Genomic DNA, 20,589 nt, shown 5'->3' with positions numbered 1-20,589 from the left:
ACACCACAGTTCAAAAGCATCAATTCTTCGGCACTCAGCTTTCTTTATGAGACAACTCTCACATCCATACTTGACTACTGGAAAAACCATAGCTTTGGCTAGACAAACCTTTGTTGGCAAAGTAATGTCTCTGCTTTTGAATATGCTATCTAGGTTGGTCATAACTTTTCTTCCAAGGAGGAAGCCTCTTTTAATTTCACAGCTGCAGTCACCATCTGCATTGATTTTGGAGCCCCCTCAATTAAAGTCAGCCACTGTTTCCACTGTTTCCCCATCTATTTGCCATGAAATGATGGGACCAGATGCCATGATCTTAGTTTTTTTAATGTTTAGCTTTAAGCCAACTTTTTCATTCTCCACTTTCACTTTCATCAAGAGGTTCTTTAGTTCTTCTTCACTTTCTGCCATAAGGGTGGTGCCATCTGCGTATCTGAGGTTATTGATATTTCTTCTGGCAATCTTGATTCCAACTTCTGCTTCATCCAGGGCAGCATTTCTCATGATGTACTCTGCATATAAGTTAAATGAGCAGGTTGACAATATACAGCCTTGATGTACTCCTTTTCCTATTTGGCACCAGTCTGTTGTTCTCTGTCTGGTTTTAACTGTTGCTTCTCGACCTGCACACAAACTTCTCAGCAGGCAGATAAGGTGTTCTGGTATTCCCATCTCTTTCAGAATTTTCCAGTTTGGTGTGATCCACACAGTCAAAGGCTTTAGTGTAGTCAATGAAGCAGAAACAGATGTTTTTCTGGAATTATCTTGCTTTTTCTATGATCCAGTTGATGTTGGCAATTTGATCTCTGATTCCTCTGCCTTTTCTAAATCCAGCCTGAACATCTGGAATTTCTCAGTTTATATACTGCTGAAGACTAGCTTGGAGAATTTTGAATACTACTTTGCTAGCATGTGAGATGAGTGCAATTGTGAGGCAGTTTGAACATTCTTTGGCATTGCCTTTCTTTGAGATTGAAATGAAAGCTGACCTTTTCCAGTCCTGTGGCCCTAAAAAGGATAGTAATTTGTCTACCAATTACTCCTCAATAAAGCTGCTGAAATCTAAGAGAATTAATTAAACTTTATAATGAAATTCATCATGGTGTTTGATAATATGGTTTGTAGTTTTCCTTAATGTCTTCCTCCCTTCTCATCCAGAAAAATATTCTCCTATAATATTTCCTATTAACTTTGAAAATTTACTTTTACCTTGAAGTCTTTAATATAGCCAGAATACATTTTTATCTATGACTTTAGTTAGGTAAACATCTTTATTTCTCTTCATTTAATGAACTAATTTTCTTAAACCACCCATATTCTATCTGTTTAATTCTGGTGGCATCTTTATCAAGTGTTAAACTTTCATATTCAAATCAATCCATCTTTGATGTCTCTACCTGATTCATTGTCCTGCAGACTGTTCTTGAGGGCTAGTAAATACATGTATTTTACCAAGACTTCAAGTGTATCTTAACATTTGGCAGGGCAAGTCCTTCCACTTTGCTCTTCTTTTGCAAAGTTGACTTAGTCTCCAATAACATAATGTCATGTTAGATTTCAGCCCTTTTCCTTGAACATATTTTATATGTAAAATTAGCATTAATTTTGCACATATTTTAACCAAATTTAGGTCACACTGTACATTATTTTGCGTCTAGTCCGCTTACTGCCATTTCCCCATTTCATCTGGTATTCTTGTACATGGCTGCTAATCATTCTCTTGAATTTCATCATAGTTTATATGTTCCATATTTTAAAATCCAATTTCTTATTGGCAGCCATTTAGATTGTTTCCAATTTTTCACTGTTATAAGTTATGCTGCGGAGAACAGCATTGCTCATGCATCTTTTTAAACATCTGTGATTGATTTCTTAGGACAAATTGCTTGAAATAAAACTCCTTCATCAAAGTGTGTGCTGCTTTTTTGAGGCTTTCTCCTCATGCTGCCTAATTGCCCTCCAGGCAGTTTGTCCTAAATTATACTTTTATAGGAAGAATATGGTAGTGCCCGTTGCCCTGGACTCCCCATTACTGAGAATGATGATTATTGCAATTGTTATAAAAGTTTTTACTTACGGAGGAAAAATAGTATGGGGACCTAGTATATTACTAGTAGATGTTGAACATTTTAAGAATATTTATTTGCCGTTTGAGTTTATGTGTGCATTTATTTCCTCTGTTCAGCTTTCTTCGGAGATACATATATTTTTCTTATTCATTTTTAAGAGGTTTTGTTTCCAGTGTTTAAGGGATACTATGATATACTCCCAAACACACACACACACACAAACATATGCTCCTACTGTATTTTCTAGTTTATGATTTGCCATTTGTTCCTGTAAAATATACTTTCACATCAGTCCTAAAATTTTGTCTAATTGGGTTTGTCACTTTTTTTTTCCTTTTTCCTTTTTCTGTTTGTGTTGATATTTAGAATGCTGTTTTGTTTCCTGAGATCTGTTGATATTAACTGTATTTTCTTCTGATGTGTGTAATGCTTTTAATATTTAAATGCTTTCAATCTCAGTTTCATTTTTATCTCATATATAGATTTTTTTCCCCAAAATTTTCTCTACTTTTATCATTCAAGTGTTACTTTTTACATTTGCATTTAAGTTTCATTACCTGTTCACAATGCTCAGACACAAAGCCCTACACTTAACTTTATCATTTCTCTGGGACAATCTTCTGGGTCAGCACCTCCCAATCTTGAATTATTCAACTTGTTTCTCATTTACCAGAACACATCTTTGAAAAATTACCCTTTTGGAATGTTAAAGCATTTCATCCCTACCAACATGGCCGCACATGGCGCCACTTCACCATGAATGAAACACATCACTCCTGGTCATTTCCCACAAAATCTGTAGACATCTATGGGTTGTCTTTTGGCAACTGTGTTAGAAAGGAATCTGAGACTCATTTTGATTTTTTAAATTTGTCTGTTTACCCACTGGCAACTTTTTCCCTACCTCAATGCCTGTAATTATTTAAAAATTTATAATTTAAAAGTTCCAGGATGTCTATGGATACATACTTGTTTTCCCTCCATTAAATTAATAATCTGTTATCCTTTTCTGATCTCTTTTTCGATCTTGATAGACCATATTCAGCTCAGCAAAATTAGCTTCAATTCACTCTTCCACATATCAATCCATCCGTCCATCCATCCACCTACCCATCCATTCAACATTCCATCCGTCCATTAGTTCAACCATATTTACTGTGTACCTGTTACATTCTAGGGGCTGGAGATACCCTAGGCCAGGGTTTGTCAAACTCAGTACTGTGAACACTTAAGACTGGACAATTCTTTGTGGGTAAGAGCTGTCCTGTGGATTTAGGCTGTTTGGCAGCTTTTCTGCCCCCCACCAAGTGGATGCCAGTAACATCCCTTCTCTCCCCAAGTGGTGTTCACCAAAAACATGTCCAGAAGTTGCCTGAGGTCCATTTGGGTGCAAAACTGTATCTGATTAGGAAAAGTGCACAGGTGAATAAAACAGAAGACCTGCCTGCCCTCCTGGGTGATTGAGAAGAGACAGGAGATAAGCAATAACACTAATCCATTGTACGTTCTCTGAGAGCAGTGCTATGCGGAGACTCAGAGCCAAGCCTGGCAGCAAGATGTCTGTGAGCAAGGGCTAAGGCTGTGAGGGAGCCAGGAGGAAGTGAGGTCGTGGGTCAGGGCACAGCTGTGCTGAGCCCCGGAAGGTAGCGCTGGGTGAGCCCCAAGAGGGGAAGTGCCACCACAGATTGGGGGAGGGAGGGAGGTGGTCCCCGAGGAACCAGAAATCTCGTGAGTAGCCTGTGGGTTGGGCCAGGGCTGTGGATTTCCTTTAGAAAAGAAAGGAAGCCCCTAAAGGCTTTGGGTCAGGAGAGTGGCACTTAGTTCCTTGATTACTGTTTTATTGTTTCTTTTTTTACCTTTTCCTATTTCTCAACTTCCTATTATATTGGGGATGGATTTTCTGCCTCTATTTTTCCGTTTATGTATGCATTAATACTTTTAGATCCTTATCCCAAGGTTTAGGATAATTTCGTACACTCATGTTATACTTGCTTATTCAGCTTCTGAATATTGAATTAAACAGTCCTTGCCCTTGTTTCGTTTTGAAATTCAGCAACCATGTCGTCTCGTTTCTGCTGGCCTTTTCTGACCTGGGATAGCTTCATCTCCATGACTGTCTGTATGGTTTCCTATACATCACAGGGCCTTGAAGGATGTGGATTATAGGATTCAGAATTTGTGACATTTCCTTGTGTTTCTCTTAAAGAAACTTTTCAGAGATCCCTGTATAAACTTCTCCATTTTGGCCCTTATTTCAAAGATTTTTAAAAACATTTCTTTCTTTATTTTTGTTCTAATTTTAATTTTTTTATTTAACCATGCCACAAGGCATGTGGGATCTTAGTTATCCAACCAAGGATCAAGCTTGTGCCCCCTGCATTGGAAGCACAGAATCTTAACCACTGGATCACCAGGGAAGTCTCTCACAGCTGTTTTTTAAGGATAAGTCTAGATTATACTTTTAAAGAAAAAAGTCTATGCCCTTCAAACAAGGACTCAGGTTTTATCCAGCTTCTTTATTGATAGGAAAAAGTTTAAATTTATGGTATATTTAATTTTCAATTCAGAATCTTCATTTCTGTGTGGCATCTTTGTGGTTCTGGTGTGGCATAGCAGTGTGGTAGGGACATAACCGTTTCTAGATACATCTGTCAGAATGTCTTGTGGGCAACTCCCCTGTAGCCCTGGTCGATCACTCTCGGATGTGTTCTTGGGTCCAGGTATGCTGTCCAGACCCTCCCTTCCAGCTCTGGCCTCTCTTTCTTCCTTCCTGGAGAGCTGTTTTCTCCTTTCTTTGACTCTGCCCCATCTGCACAGTATGCATTAAAATTTATTTATACACTTATTTTTTAAAAAAATTATTGGAATATAGCTGATTTATAATATTGTGTTAGTTCCAGGAATAGAGCATATGATTCATACACATACATTTATTCATTCTTTTTCAGGTTCTTTTCTCATATAGGTTATTACAAAATACTGACTAGAGAGTTCCTTATGAAATATAGTAAGTCCTTGTTTATCTGTTTTATATATAGTAGTGTATATATGTGGAGAAGGCAATGGCACCCCACTCCAGTACTCTTGCCTGGAAAATCCCATGGATGGAGGAGCCTGGTAGGCTGCAGTCCATGGGATTGCGAAGAGTTGGACACAACTGAGCGAGGGCTTCACTTTCACTTTTCACTTTCATGCGTTGGAGAAGGAAATGGCAACCCACTCCAGGGTTCTTGCCTGGAGAATCCCAGGGATGGTGGAGCCTGGTGGGCTGCCGTCTACGGGGTCACACAGAGTCAGACACGACTGAAGTGACTTAGCAGCAGAAGTGCATGTATGTAAATCTCAAGCTCCTAATTTATCACTCCCTCCAAGGTTTCCCCTTTGGTAACCATAAGTTTGTTTCTAAAATGTGTGAGACTGTTTCTGTTTTATAAATAAGTTCATTTATATAATTTAAAATATTAGATTTTACATATGAGTGATCATATATTTGTCTTTGTCAGTCTGACTTACTTCACTTGGTATCATAACATCTAGGTTCATCCATGCTGTTTCAAATGACATTATTTTGTTCTTTTCATGACTGAGTGTTAATAGTATTCCACTGTATGTGTGCACCACATCTTCTTTGTCCACTCCTCTGTCAATGACATTTAGGCTGTTCCCATGTCTTGGCTATCGTGAATAGTGCTGCCATGGGCTCCTGTCTCACCTTCCTGACTTCTAGCATCTAGAAGTGTTTTCTCTCTTTTTTATGCTATTATTTCAATGGTTATCTGAAATGGTGAGAATTAGTCTTGTGCTTACTCTGCTTCTTTACCTAGAAGTGTCTTGATCATTACCCATCTGTTCATTTCAGTGGGCAGAACAGTTTACAGAAGCGGTGAAGCCACATATCCTGCAGTATGAAGTCACGTGGGCCTTAGGAAGCACAGGGATGTAGCTAGTGGATGTGATGGAATTCCAGCTGAGCTATTTAAAATCCTGAAACATGATGCTCTTAAAGTGCTGCGCTCAATATGCCAGCAAATCTGGAAAACTCAGCAGTGGCCACAGGACTGGAAAAGGTCAGTTTTCATTCCAATCCCAAAGAAGGGCAATGACAAAGAATATTCAAACTACTGTACAATTGTGCTCACTTCACATGCTCGCAAGGGGATGATGCTTCAAATCCTTCAAGCAAGACTTCAACAGTATGTGAACTTCCAGAGGTACAAGTTGGTTGTAGACAAGGCAGAGAAACCAGAGATCAAATTGCTAACATCTGTTGTATCATAGAACAAGCAAACAAGGCAATTCCAGAAAAACATCTACTTATTCTTCATTGGCTACAAGAAAGCCTCTAACTATGTGGATCACAACAAACTGGAAAATTCTGAAAGAGATGGGAATACCAGACCACCTTACCTGTCTCCTGAGAAACTTGTTTGTGGATCAAGAAGTAACAGTTAGAACTGGACATAGAACAATGGACTGGTTCAAAATTGGGAAAAAAGTATATCAAAAGAGTATGTATATTGTCACCCTGCTTATTTAAGTTCTGTGCAGAATACATCATGTGAAATATTGGACTGGATGAATTACAACCTGGAATCAAGATTTCCAGGAGAAATGTGAACAACCTCAGATATGTAGATGATACCACTCTAATGGCAGAAAGAAAAGAGGAACTAAAGAGCCTCTTGATGGGGGCGAAAGAGGGGAGTGAAAAAGATGGCTTTACACTCAATGTAAAAAACTAAGATCATGGCATCTGGTTCCATGACTTCATGGCAAGTAGATAGGGAAAAAGTGTAAACTGTGACAGATTTCATTTTCTTGGGCTCTAAAATCACTGAGGACTGTGACTTCAGTCACGAATTAAAAGACCCTTGCTCCTTGGAAGAAAAGCTATGACAAACGTAAATGTTGTACTAAAAAGCAGAGACATCACTTTGCCAACAAACGTCTATATAGTGAAAGCTATAATTTTTCCAGTAGTCACATACATGCATGTATGGATATGAGAGTTCGACCACTGACAGCTGAAGAATTGATGCTTTCGAATTGTGGTGCTGGAAAAGACTCTTGAGAGTCCCTTGGACAACAAGGAGATCAAAGAAGTGACTCCTAAAGGAAATCAACCTTGAATGTTCATTGGAAGGACTGATGCTGAGCTAAAGCTTCGGTACTTTGGCCAGCTGATGCAAAGAGCTGAGTCACTGGAAAAGACCCTGATGCTGGGAAAGATTGAAGACAGGAGGAGAAGGGGACGACAGAGGATGAGATGGTTGGATGGCATCACTGACTCAATGGACATGAGTTTGAGCAAGCTCCAGGAGATGGTGAAGGACAGGGAAGCCTGGTGTGATACAGTACAAGAGGTCACAGAGTCAGACAGGATTTAGCAACTGAACAAGTGGAACTCTGTCCAGGTAGTTGAATGTGTCATTTAGCACAGTTGAAAGGATATTGCTTATATGTGGACTCTAAAAGAGAAAAATGACACGAAGGATCTTATTCACAAAATAGAAAAAGACTCACAGACACAGAAAACAAATTCATGGTTACCAGAGGAAAAGGGAGGGAGGAGATATTAATTAAGACTTCGAGATTAACACATACACACTACTGTATACAAAATAGATAAACAACAAGGACCTACTGTATAGCACAGACAACTATACTAAATATTTGTAATAACCTATAATGGAAAAGAATTTTAAGCTTATATATATATGTGTATGTGTTTGTTATCTATACTTATATATATATATATATATATATATATATCTGAATCACTTTCCTGTATACCTGAAACTAACAATATTGTAAATATTGTAATGATGTAATCAACTATACATTAATTTAAAAAAAGAAATGCAAAGGAACAATTCATTGAGCAGATTGGTTGCCAAGCTGCAAATCTCAAAAAAAAAAAAAAAGAAAAAAAGACAACCCCACGCTGGGAATGAGCTCCACTTTTCAGTACAGAGGATGAAACAAAGGATGGTGGTCATTGCTGTTTGCCCAGGACTGAAGGGCCTTTGCTCACTGTGGGCTGTTAGACTGGCAGAGTCCTGTGTGGTCAACATTTCAAGTCATTCATTTCCCTATTCTCCATTATTCTGCTGTTGTGAGCTCTGTATATTTCTTACAGGTTTTCCTCCTTACAATGAAAATAGATTTTACTTATGGTTATAAATAATATTAAAAAAATTAAATAGTAGAAGAAAGGTAAAACAATCTTTATCCAGAGATAGACGTTTTCTAAAGTTCTTTTCAGATATTTACCAAAAAATGTTCTCCCAAAGCTATCTTAACATGCTTCTGCACAGCATCTGAGCCCCAAGTTGTTAAGATGAAGGCTTCAAACCTCATGAACCTTTAGCCAGCTCCCATGTCTGAGACCTCATAAGCAACATGATGGGATGCTGAGAAAGGAATTAGGCCTGGATGGTTTTGGGGGACAGGTTGCTGGATCCCTAATGAGTTTTTAGCTTCTTCAAATGTTTTAGATATGGAAACTATCACCGCATTACTTTTTTCTGGAATATCTTTCCCAGTGCTGTTCACTTGTGATGCTGTCTTTGAGTTTAGTCATGCCAGAGAGAAACATTTGTCAAATACACAAAATTCATTTGCTTTTGTGCAGAATCTTGCTAGGGGAAAAACTGCTGTTAATGAATGTGAGAATTAGAAGGTTAAAAAAATTGGGTACTTTTGTCTTCAATCACATAAAAGGGAGAAATCAGGATTGTGATGAGTGTGAGTTTTATAACATATTAAGCCATTGATTTAAAAATATTATGTTCTGGGAGAAATGTATATAAACAGTAAGACATGCATAGCATACACATTCATTTCCTAAGAAACAGACAGCTTTGTCTAATAATCAGAGACTGTGGTGGCTGAAGCTGAGCTCTGTGGTTTCCCGCTTCTGTCAGGAACAGACCTTGGCTTCCCGTGGTGAACTCTCAAAGGCATATCAAGAAACTGTCCCAACAGAAGACTGTGAAATTCAGGAAGTCAGAATGGCAGAAAAGGAATCCTTGGACACTGCTTTTCCTTCTAAAATCATGGGCTTTTTCCCCTAATTAATTTAGGGCTTTCTTGTTACCAACCAAATATACAAAGCCCTCCTCCCCTGTCAGGACAGAGGGCATCCTGTAGGTGAGCAAATGTAAAGGATGTGAAATCAATTAGCACTAATTAACATCATCTTTCCATTTTAAGCCACCTGCCAGTTGAGCTGTTTAAAGGTCTGAGAACAGTGGATGAGCACCTTTTGGCATGGTTCTGGGAGGTAAATCGTCCAATTAGTGAGCCAACATTTGGCTGCCATGGTTAAGGATGCGCTGACCTTTCTAGCGTGATGATTTTCCACCTCCTTTTGACTTTGCAAAAACACCTTCCTTTCTAGCGCCTTAAGTCCTATGCTGAATGTCTGTTATATTTGATTCTCTTTGCAGGCTTACCCTTTGCTAAGTGAAGAGAGTCAAGAGATGTTGACCCTTTTTCACCCCAGAGGGTAAAGGTGAAAGAAGAGGGAGTGTGAGAAATTGTGGGAGCAAGAAAGCAGGAAGGAGTCAGCCTCCGTGAAATGTTACTGGAAATGCCAGGGATCTGGCATCTTCAGAAGAGCCTCTGCGTTAATTACAGTGAAAATGAAAATACGACAGATCTTGGATTTTTTCTCTCTATTATTTCTGTGATGCAGCTGTTTAATGACAATGATTGCTCATTAGTTGATGATAGCTTAATGAATTCAATAGATACTTTGCATCAAAATAGAAATGGAAGGATTGATTATCTGCTACATAAATGAATATTAATGATATACTATCTCAAGCAGACTTAAATCTAAAAGCCTTTGTCTCCTAATTGTCAGGTCTGTTCTGCTTCATCCCTAAAAATCAGGCTGGGAAAATGAAGAGGTGAGGCTGCATGGTGCTCGACATAAGATGTGTGCAGGTCAGTCTGTCTGTCTCTCTTTTCTCAGTATGTATATTCTCTGCTATCTGATATCTACTCACTTGAAGAAGAGAAACTTCTGAAGGTGGGGACTAGTTCTTGGGGCATCCCCTTGCTTCTTTTATTATTTTGTTTCTCCCGTTACATAATTATCTCAGCAGCTAATGAAAACCATGATACTTCTGCCGTAAAAACACGTACACCCAAAATATTTGCACAAAATATCTGGGGATTCAAGGACTCCTAAAGCTCATCCATAGACCCCAGCATATAACACCTGGTTACAGAGTAAGTCAGATTTCTAAAAGTGGATAGCAGATGCAGTGTCTGCTTGTTTCAGCTCAATTTTGACTGATGGGCATATGTTAGCTTTGGAATTGAAAAATTCATTCTTTGTTTTCTCCCCACATTGATAAAGCTAACAATACCCTCTGTATTCTACTAAAATCTGCATAGATCTCTGGGATATCCAGTCATTCTGAATAATGGCAATTTATTGTGTCAATTCACTGATTCCTAAATGTCCCTTTCCAAATGAAGTTACTGCAGAAACACATGTGCTGACAGCCTGCTGCAATTTCTAGAATTCTAAGGCTCTGTCATTAGGCTAAACTTCAGATGCTTCTAATTGGATATACAAATTCCCCTATTTATTTTTTTCATTTATGTAACTCTTAAATTGCTTTGAGCAGCTGTTCTGTGCCATTCTAATACCAAGTCCAGGGCATAGAGGAGCGACCATGGTCCTCACCATCCAGGAACTTAGCATCTATAATGAACACTGACTTGAGATTTGTTGAATCAAGAAATCAGCATTTTATTATGGGCGTATTGACCAATGTCTCACTCCAGCATTAGGAGAGATTCTTTACTTCATCATGATAGGTTGTCGACATCATTCTAATCTTAGAATACCTTGCCCCTAATAGCACTCTGATAATATGTGATGACTGATCAGAAACAAACCATTTACTCCACTGGCATATTTCAAAATAATGGTCAGTTTCTAAGATTTAATGCTATATTCTCACCAGAGTTGGTGTGTGAATAGAAGACAAAGACCTGGGTTTGAGGCTGATGCAGAACTCTTCCTTCAGAACAGAATTGATTTATTGAAAAGACAATCAGAAATGCCAACTTGCCAAAATATGCCCAGGTGTTATGAGGCATAGCTCTAGGTATTGATTGAAAGTAGAGAACTTCTGGGTTCCAAGCTGACATGGAAGATGCTTGGAAAGCATCATTCCCAACCTCACAACAAAAAGAAGGGCTGAACAAACTGAAAATCAACAACTCATTTTATATCCATCAGAGAATTGATGTCACAGAAAAAACTGATGCCCCCCAAACTGGAAAGATACGAAGATATGGAAAATCAAATAGAGAAGAAGTCCAGGAGCAGAGCCCCAAACTAAAGCCACGAGCTTCAACCTGTGATTCACATAGCACTGGAGGATTAGTGTGGTTGAGTTAGAAACTCCAGGAGACTCAGTTTTGTAGGGTTCCCACTCTCATGAGTTTACCTCCAGAATTCCTTCCAGGTTCTCACTGTGAAGATTGGAAGAAAATACCCCAGAGTTTCAGGCAGGGGGAAAAAAAAGCAATCATTGTGAAATACACCCTGACTTTCTGTTCTCTTAATAAGGCCTATTTTCATGGGAAACTATTTTACTAGGGCCCAATTTACTTGGATTTTAGTCAAACCTAATCTATTTGGGGGGTGGTAAATACCTAATTCCAGCCTCATCTAGCCTTTATATGGGGGAAGGAAAATGCCCAATTCAGACTTATTGTAAAGACTGAGACCTCATATAGGACTATATAATGTTTTCCTTCTCTCCACACCTTACTGTCACAGTAGGGATCTTGTACAATAATATAAGATTTTGGCTAAAAGGGTTTTTAATAAAAATCATATGATCACATTAACAGATGAAGGAAAAAAATTACAAAAATCTAACACATATTCACAAAACCACTTCCTAGTAAACTAGGAATAGAGGAAACTTCGTGAAAATATAAAGAATATTTACAAAAAAAATACCTGTAAGCTGATATTTTACCTTAGTGTGAAAAGCTAGATGTTTTTTCCCTAAGATCAAGAACAAGATAGGGATGTCTCCTCTTACCACTCCTGTTCAGCATCACAGTGGAAATCTTAGTTAATGCAATGAGACATGAAAAAAATTTAAAAGGGTACATATTGTAAAGGAAGAAATAAAACTATCTTTGTTAACAGATAGTTAAGATATAAAATATTAAAAACTAAAAAAAAAATTACAAAACTATCCCCTTATGCAAAAACATGACTAATTACACTTAAAATTAACAAAATACATTAAAAATTGAGGACCTAAAAATGTTAATTTTCAAACTCATTCTTTGTCACTCTATCTCAACCAAGTGTATTATTTCCTAAAAATCTGCAAAAGAGACATTGTTTCTTTGTATATAATTGGAATGCCACATACAGGCTGAAGGGAGTGTGTGGCCATATATGTAGGTTTAATTTCTTTTCAGTAAAGAGAGCCTGCTGTTAAATTCAGGAAAGATCTTTTCTGGAACTCCCAATAAGCAGAAAATAAAAGATGGACACATGTAATAGTGTAAAAAAACTAATAGTCAAATAATTTTGGTGTTCTTTAAGTTGCTTTTGATTGAATACAACAAAAACTTTATTGAATGTGTTTAAGGAAGAGAAGGGAACTTATAGTGAAGTAGCACACCCTCAGAAAAACAGTTGAGACTTAGGAATGGAACTGAATACATCACTGGAAGCTTGAGAGCCCCATGATACTCTATCCTAGCTCATTTCTGCTTTATTTCTCTTATTCTGCAGACCTCCCTTGGGTTAGTCTCAGTTCATGTGTGGAAATATTGATTATCCCACGTTCACCTCCTGAATTTGGATGTTATTGCTTTAATCACATGCAGAAACCAATTAGCCATTTTCTGAATCTCAGTTGAATGGAATACCTGAAGAAATATACATACACACACATCAATAGTGCTTGACAAAAATATGCAGGAAGGAAGTTCAGTGAGATACCATTTCAGACCCACTAGAATGTTCAGTTCTGAAGACTGACAGTAATTAATGTTGCTGTGGTGTGTGGCAGTGACAACTCACACAGCAGGCTGACGGGAAAGTAGACGTGCCTCTGGAAACTGGTGCTGCTGCTCTGGTCAGTAGCTACTTTCTTAACTCAGCAATTCCATACCTAAGTACTTGGTCACGAAAAATGATACCATATGTCTACATAAAAGTTTTCAAGAATGTTCATAGCAGCATTTATTTACTACATAGTATCCCCAAATTGTGAATAGTCTAGATTCCCACTGATAGTAGAATAAAGATCTGTAAATTGTCTGTTCCTTGGAATATTAACAGAGCAATAGGCAGGAATGTCTACTAACACATACAATAACATCTGTGGACTTCAGAAATGTTAGGCTGAATGAAAGAAGCCAGATGTAAAGGGATCTGTGTTGCTTTATTTTTACTAAATCATAGAATAAATAAAACTAAACTGTGTTCATAAAAATCATAATGGCAGTGGTGGAGAACAGGGGATTCACTCAAAGAGAAACAAGGATGTTTTTGAGGTGACAGAATAGTTTTATACATTGACTTGTATCTTAGCTCCACAGATTGTACATTTGTTAAACCCCATCGAACTGTAGGCTTAAGAGCTGTGCATTTTATTACATGTAAATTATATTTCAATAAATTAAAGTCAGCAACATATTAGGTTGAACAATATGAAATTGTTTATACAACCATTTTGGGTTACAAAATAGAAATTTGTATATAGTCCAATCTGTTAGTAACTTTGACCTCCTCAAAAGATGTGAAAATAGTCTTTGAGACTTTTCTGTGACTATGATAGAAGAGATAGGAGAAGGACAAAGACGTCTAGTCAAGATCAACTTCGTCTAGTCAAGGCTATGGTTTTTCCTGTGGTCATGTATGGATGTGAGAGTTGGACTGTGAAGAAGGCTGAGCGCCGAAGAATTGATGCTTTTGAACTGTGGTGTTGGAGAAGACTCTTGAGAGTCCCTTGGACTGCAAGGAAATCCAACCAGTCCATTCTGAAGGAGATCAGCCCTGGGATTTCTTTGGAAGGAATGATGCTGAAGCTGAAACTCCAGTACTTTGGCCACCTCATGTGAAGAGTTGACTCATTGGAAAAGACTCTGATGCTGGGAGGGATTGGGGGCAGGAGGAGAAGGGGCCGACAGAGGATGAGATGGCTGGATGGCATCACTGACCTGATGGACATGAGTCTGAGTAAACTCCAGGAGTTGGTGATGGACAGGGAGGCCTGGCATGCTGCGATTCATGGGGTGGCAAAGGTTCAGACACGACTGAGCGACTGATGTGATCTGAAGCAGCATATCTCAGGAATTCATTGTGGCAAAGCAGGGAAAGGGTATATGTTCTACTGTCCCCTTCCTAGTTGTGAGTTCACATATACATATGTGTGTGAGCTTGCATGTGTGTATGTACTTAAACATGCCTTTATGTGTACACACTGTGTATGTATGTGTATTGGCTAAGTTAGGAATGAACTTCTCATACCTGTCAAGACTGCCATACTTCCACACATGTGGAAGATTTCAAGCTGGGCTTTCCACAAGTTTCAAGACAGACTGCACAATTAACCCGAGTTAATTGTCTTTTTTTTGCATTGTACTTTGCTTAAGCAGTTTATGACACCCTTCTGAGTACCCAGAACTGGTTGCTCCATATAAAAATGATTTTTTGTTCTGAAAACTACAAAACTCGGTTTTGCTTAGAATATGATTTTCTACTGGCTAAGACCTATTTTAACACTATAAAAGTGAAATCGATTTACTGTGAGTTTTCAACAAGTCCTTCTCAGAGTCCCAGGGACCCCACTGTTCAAATGCACATGAGGAAAACATTGAGAGGAAGCTGTTGAAATACTTTGGATTATTGGGAAACTGAAAATAGTAAATAGTTAATTGAGTAGAAAATAGGTTTGCAAGGTTTTATGAGCTGGAGATAAAAGTTGATAGGCTGGACTCTGAAATCATACATATGAGAATTTATACTGTTCACACTCAACTCAATGGCCTGTAACTGCTGCGGGTCAGTTGTGAGTCTGGCAACAGGCCTTGGGAAGTTCTGCTGAGCACACTCTGTGAGATGACCACCGTGGACACTGTGGACAGACCCCTCCTCTTCCTTGTGATCGCCATCCATTCTTTGGTGAGTGAGAAAAAGCCCACAGTGGCATAAGCATGTAGCACTGTCACACTGTGTTACCCTCCTGGGGTGTCTGCCAATTGTGAAGAAGCCTTATTCTGGGCAATAACTGAGATTTCTATTCTGGGAAGTGGTTGAATCTATCATTGCTTCCGATAAATTTGGCTTTACAAAACCTGCTGGTGTTTCCTCATGAAAATAAAACAAGAAACCAAATAATTATCTAAATATCTAATATCTAAATTATCTAAATAATAAAGACTTGGGGCTTCCCAGGTGGTCCTAGTGGTACAGGGCCTGCCTGCCAATGCAGAAGACTTAAGAGACTGGGGTTAAGTCCCTGGGTAGGGAAGATCCCCTGGATAACAGAGTGGCTACCCACTCCAGTATTCTTGCATGGAGAGTCCCATGGACAGAGGAGCCTGGTGGGCTATAGTACACAAGGTCACAAAGGGTAGGACACGACCGAAGTGACTGGGCACAGCTGACACAAGGAGAAAAGAAACAGAAACCAGTTTAAATGAAACACATCAATAATAGCAATGACAATAACAATAGCTAATAATGATATAGCAATTCTGGAGGAGGGTGTGACAACCCACTCCAATACTCTTGCCTGGAGAATCCCCATGGACAGAGGAGCCTGGCAGGCTACAATCCACAGGGTTGCAAAGAGTCGGACATAACTGAAGCAACTTAGCACAGATACAGCAATTACAGTGTGCCACATATAGCAATTATAAAGTACTTATATCTAAGTACTTTAGATATGAAAACTCATTTAATCAGAATAGCACGTGAGATTGGCATCCTCGGTTCACAGACAATAGAACAGAGTCACAGAGAATTTAAACAACTTGGCTGAAATAGGACAGCTAGTAAGTTGCAAAATTAGTAGCTGGACTTCGTGGCCTTGTAATCATTCTATTGTAATTTAGAATATCTATGTAGACCAGTTAGCTGGAGTTTGATTTGTATTCATGTATTCACACATCACCTGGGTTAGTCTCAGGTGATGTATACAGGTGTATATGTATATTCACATAAGTCTACACACACGTGAGCATGTACATATGCACATTCACACATAATTTCATAAAATGCAAAGTTTCATAAGACAAAGCAAGAACTCCCTTTGGCATGAGATCTGAGACTGAATCCTTACCCTGTATTTGCCAGTTAGGAGACCTTAGGTGCAAGAATTCAACTCTGAGCCTCAGTGTTTCTTATATAGAATTTGGGTTTAATAATGCTTTCCTTAAAGGAGTAAGGAAAGTATGTAGAACTTAAAAATGCATTTTAAAAGCTGGCAACTTTGCTTATTTTGTTATTCATATCTTATATATGATAATTTGGGGGATGCTTGGCTTATTAGAATTGGGCCCTCCAATCAGCTTTTGTGCCCAAATTATCCTTCTTATTCTTTTAAATCTTTTTCCCTAGAAGACACATTTTCAGTGGTTTCTTAGATCTCAGAAATTAGAATACCTCTTCAACCTCCTGCTGTTACCTGCCTGAACTTCATTTATGAAGAATGAGGCCAGCAATGACATTAACTCATTACCATGTTTTCTGAGGCTGTACACATTTTCCTAAATCTTCCCAATATGAACTGGGTTGTCTCTGGGCCTGACTGTTCAAGAGTAGGGTGGGGGGCAGGAGGGACTGATATAATAAGATCTAGGCCAACCTCAAAACAGAAAACCCCACAGAAGCTTTTGTTCAATGACTTTTAGTTTCAACTCTGGATTCCAGAGTACACTGGGTCCCTAATATTAGAATTAGTCCCATTTTCCTTGCACAAGTCATAAGCTGTAGCACTATCATTGTAGAACAAGGCAAAAGAAAACTACACACTCACACACACACACACACACACTACAACAGCTCGTCTTCACCCACTATTCTGATCATTGTTTTGTTATTTTCAAATTAGAGAATGGATGTGATTTTCTGTTAAGTGTTTTTAAGTAATGTTTTGACAGTCCCACAGCTGGAATAGGGCTGTGGCCTGGAAGGAGATTTGTCCTGTGAGTTGCTCCCAAATAACTCAATTTCTACTAAGCATTTCAGAACTAAGCCTCCTAATCACAGTTGTCTTCTTTGTGTTTATACTATTTCCATGGCATAAGTTTCATTAAACTGAATATAGGAAGGTGTAAAAATAATCTTAAAAAGCCTCCCAGCCTTCCACAATTTCTCTTTGCTAGGTTAGTCCTTTCCTATATTTTCAGGGCTTGATTATAATCCCATGTTAGATGGTTTATTATGGTCTACTGTGTATCAGCACTCCATCTAGTCATCTATCACTTATATATCATCTATTTTTTTTTAACTGCCCTGTGGTTGTTTTCAGGCTTGCAGTAGGAGTCATGCCTTGCCTTTTTTAAGGCCTCACGTATACCAGCATCATGCTTTATAAAAAAGTGGGACTTAAACATAGCAAAGTATCATTTCGCTTTCTTTGAAGACATCATTTCGCCTGATTTTTCCACACCTGGTCTCTTGAATCAGAGGACCTTTTCATGCTGCAATGCAAAGGGAATGTCCAAATGATACGGGGAGGGAGGTGGGAGGGGGGTTCAGGATGGGGAACACGTGTACACCCGTGGCGGATTCATGTTGATGTATGGCAAAACCAATACAATATTGTCAAGTAATTAGCCTCCAATTAAAATAAATAAATTTATATTAAAAAAAGGAAATCAGGAGCAAATGATGACTTGTGAAAATGCCAGTTGGACAGTGTGAAGGGAAACATAGCAATAAGATTGTAAAACACCATGGCGAGAATCATGAGAACAGTTATGCTCAAAACACTGCAGGGAAGAAGGGCTATTGCTGGAACAAACAAGGCCAAATCATGTTGCGTTTATGCATTTTCACTGCCAGTTGTGTTTGTTAAGCACATCTATCATTTTCTGTGCTCTTGAAGGCAGCATCCTGTCTGTAACAGTCAGCATTGCTACTCAGAGAAGGCTTTCCTTTGCGGAAACAGGCACTTTGCTGGGGTGGCTTTACATGCCATGTTTACAAGTGTGTCGATTTCAGATCATCGTTCATTGTCTCCGTGAGTCATCTGCATGTGAATCCCGTGCGTAGTTGAGAAACTGGATATGGCAACTCCGTGTTAAGTTGCTTCAGTCCGGTCTGACTGTGTGCAGCCTTATGGACTATAGCCTGCCAGGCTCCTCTGTCCATGGGATTCTCCAGGCAAGAGTACTGGAGAGGGTTGCCACGCCCTCCTCCAGGGGATCTTCCTGACACAGAGATGGAATCCGTGTCTCATGTCTCCTGCATTGGCAGGTGGGCTTTTTACCACTAGCGTCACCTGGGCAGCCGCATATGGCAGCTACGAGTGCGCTAAAGTACCAAAGCACTGTGTGCTCTCACAGTGAAGCATGTGGCTTTCTCATTTTTTTGTTGTTATAATGTAGCTTCCCTGGTGGCTCAGCTGGTAAAAGACCCACCTGGTGAAATGCAGGAGATTTAGGAGACACGGGTTCAGTCCCCAGGTCAGGAAGATCTGCTGGAGAAAGAGATGGCAACCCACTCCAGTATTCTTGCTTGAAAAGTCCCACTGACAGAGGAGCCTGACAGGTTACAGTCCATGGCGTCTCGAAGAGCCAAACACAACTGAGCATGCAAGATCATTGTTATAATTATAGTTAGGAGGATTCCAAGTGGGACTTTCTGAAGCAGGTGTGAGGGCCTCTTCTCATTCATTTATTCATTCTTGTTGACAGTGGCCAATGGCTGGCAGAGTGCTTGTCTGCCATGTGCTAAGTAAATATTTGCGCTAAATAATAAAATTTAAGCGTATGTGCCATACTTAATACTCCATGCCAAGAATACAAAGTCCTTACTTTCAAATAGGTTATTATTTAGGAAATAAAGAGATAGGCTTATTTTTAATTGCAAATGGAAGTGCTATCCAATGGGCACATAAGCTCAAGGCAGAGACATCCTTGATTAGTTTTACATGCTATAGAGAAATAATCCATTGTGGGCAAGAAAGGACTTTTCATCAGATCAGAAAGCATGAGCAGAGTCACCGCTGTGTGAAGGAGCAAGAGTTTCAGGGACAAGAAAGCTCTTCAGTCTGGTTATAGCATCATCTGTTTTGGGGAGAGTGTGGCCACAAGAAAATATGTAATCCAGGAATGCATGCTGTTTCTGTTCCAGGTTAGGACCTTGTTCTGAAAGTGACTGGGATTAAGTGAAGCATAGCAGTACGGGTATCTATTCCAAGATGCTTTCTCTCTGGATACTGAAAACATGACCTGGGACTGAAGTATAGAAAAGGAAGTCTGAATGGGGCTCTCCGCCACTGGAGCAGGTGTGCCTGTGATGTAACTGTGTCTCCTTTAGTGAAACACCAGACCAGTAGCCAGCAACTTCTGCTGAATGTCACAATGAGCTCAGATCTGCAAGAGATAATTCCAGGGTAATTTATGTATGTTCCCTAAATGTTTACTGTAAGATTTTCCCCAAATGCAAAAAATTAAAGGAATGATAAAAAGCCAGGATGAAATGTGGGGGTGGGAGGGAGTTGAAGAGGGAGCATCATATATGACTGATTTGCCTTGTTGTACAGCAGAAACCAACACAGCGTTGTAATAATCCTCCAATTAAAATAAATAAATTAATTAAAACAATAAATTAAAAAATTCACTAATCATTTAGATTTAACAATCTTTATTATTTTTGCTGCATTTGGTTTATTCTTGTTGTGTGTATATATTGTTTGGGCTGCCATTTATTTTTTATTATGTCTCATCTCTTTCCTATAAACTGAAATTAGGTCAAAAGACTGTATTACACTCAAATTAAACATTTTTTGGCAAGGAAATTGTGTTATAAACTGCTACAACTATATAACTGCTATTTATATAACTATATAACTGCTATAACTAAAACATACTATAAACTGCATTTTATATTAATGAGAAAAGAAGTAGTGATAGGCTGTCATTTGGCTATATTCATTTATGTCTTTTGCATTTCTCAGATTTATGTACAAAGCTTAGCTTACACTTTTCCTAGTCAGACCTGGCTCCTTTCAGTGGGGATTTTATCTGCAAACCAAGATCTGTGTGTTTGGGATATTCAGTAGGTGACATTGCTTTTAGGCCCATTCTGTGATTAGTTAAAAATACATATATAACATAAAAATAATGTATTTATATTCCTAATTTAAATTTAACAACACAGTTTATTTTTGTAGAATTTCCTTGTTTTGATATCTCTTGTCTGCAGTGAAATACTTATGTTCTTCACAAATTGGTGTTTTTATGTATTTACTTCTCCTGAAAATATACATGCTAAAAATATCAT

At 38.7% G+C, this 20,589-nt stretch overlaps 1 long non-coding RNA gene across 1 annotated transcript; it reads left to right on the top strand.

Annotated features, from left to right (window-relative positions):
- Nucleotides 1-9,423: 9,423 nt before the first annotated feature.
- LOC123334878 lies at nt 9,424-20,375 on the top strand. The gene is made up of 3 exons (XR_006553071.2): nt 9,424-9,582; nt 9,937-10,019; nt 19,438-20,375. It is a non-coding gene; the product is annotated as an uncharacterized LOC123334878 (long non-coding RNA).
- Nucleotides 20,376-20,589: the final 214 nt, after the last annotated feature.

Source organism: Bubalus bubalis, chromosome 8, assembly GCF_019923935.1.
Source record: "Bubalus bubalis isolate 160015118507 breed Murrah chromosome 8, NDDB_SH_1, whole genome shotgun sequence".
Classification (NCBI taxonomy): domain Eukaryota; kingdom Metazoa; phylum Chordata; class Mammalia; order Artiodactyla; family Bovidae; genus Bubalus; species Bubalus bubalis.
This window is presented reverse-complemented; position numbering and strand designations above follow the sequence as displayed.